A 1270-nucleotide genomic window follows, 5' to 3' on the forward strand; every position below is an offset into this window, starting at 1 on the left:
ATGTTAACTGTGGGTTTGTCATATATGGCTTTTATAATTTTGAGATATGTTCTTTTTATGCCTAGTTTATTGAGTGTTTTTATCATGAAAGGGTGTTAGATTTTATCAAATACTTTTTCTGCCCCTATCAGTTGGTCTTTGTTTTTGTTTCTGTTTATATGGTGAATCACATTTATTGATTTGCATATGTTGAACCATCCTTGCATCCCTGGGTTAAAACCCACTTGATCATGGTGAATTATCTTCTTGATGTATTGTTGAATTTAGTTTGCTAGTATTTTGTTGAGGATTTTTGCATCTGTGTTCAAAAGGGATATGGTCTATAGTTTTTTTGTTGTTGTTGTTATGTCCTTTCCTGGCTTTGGTATCAAGGTGATACTAGCTTCATAGAATGAGTTAGGGAGGATTTCCCCCTTCTCAAGGTTATGGAATGATTTCTGTAGGATAAGTACTAGTTCTTTGTAGGTCTGATAGAATTTGGCTGTGAAATGTTCTTTGTAGGTCTGATAGAATTTGGCTGTGAAATCATCTGGTCTGGAGCTTTATAATTGGGAGATTTTTTTTATTACTGCTTCAATCTTGTTTCTTGTTACTGGTCTTTTTATGATTTCTATTTCTTCCTGATTATCACTTGGGAGGTTGTGTGTTTCCAGGAATTTATCCATTTCCTCAGTTTTCTAGTTTGTGTACCTAGAGGTTTTTGTGGTATTCAAGGATGATATTTTGTGTTTCTGTGGTATCAATTGTAATGTTTCCTTATTTATATCTGATTGAGCTTATTTAATCCTTTCTCTTCTGTTTCTGGTTAATCTAATGGTCTATTGATTTTGTTTATCTTTTCAAAGAACCAACTTTTCATTTCATTGATCCTTTGTATTGTTTTTTGGGTTTCCATTTCATTTAGTTTTGCTCTAACCTTTGTTATTCATTTTCTTCTGCTGTGGATATGGTTTGCTCTTCTTTTTCTAGTTCCTTGAGATGTGACATTGGTTGTTAATTCGTGATCTTTTTGATGTAGGCATTTAAGGCTATGAACTTTCCCCTTAGGACCGCTTTTGCTGAAGCCCATAGATTTGGATAACTTGTGTCCCCTTTGTCGTTCAGTCTGAGGAATCTTTTGATTTCCATCTTAATTTCAACCTTGACCCAAGAATTGTTCAGCAGCAGGTTGTTTAATTTCCATGAATTTGTGTAGATTTGAGTGTTTCTCTTGGAATTGATTTCTAGTTTTATTCTAGTGTGGTCAGAGAAGATAGATGGTATGATTTCA

The sequence above is a fragment of the Propithecus coquereli genome, unplaced genomic scaffold, assembly GCF_000956105.1.
Source record: "Propithecus coquereli isolate 6110/MARCELLA unplaced genomic scaffold, Pcoq_1.0 Scaffold215, whole genome shotgun sequence".
NCBI classification, from domain to species: Eukaryota; Metazoa; Chordata; class Mammalia; order Primates; family Indriidae; genus Propithecus; species Propithecus coquereli.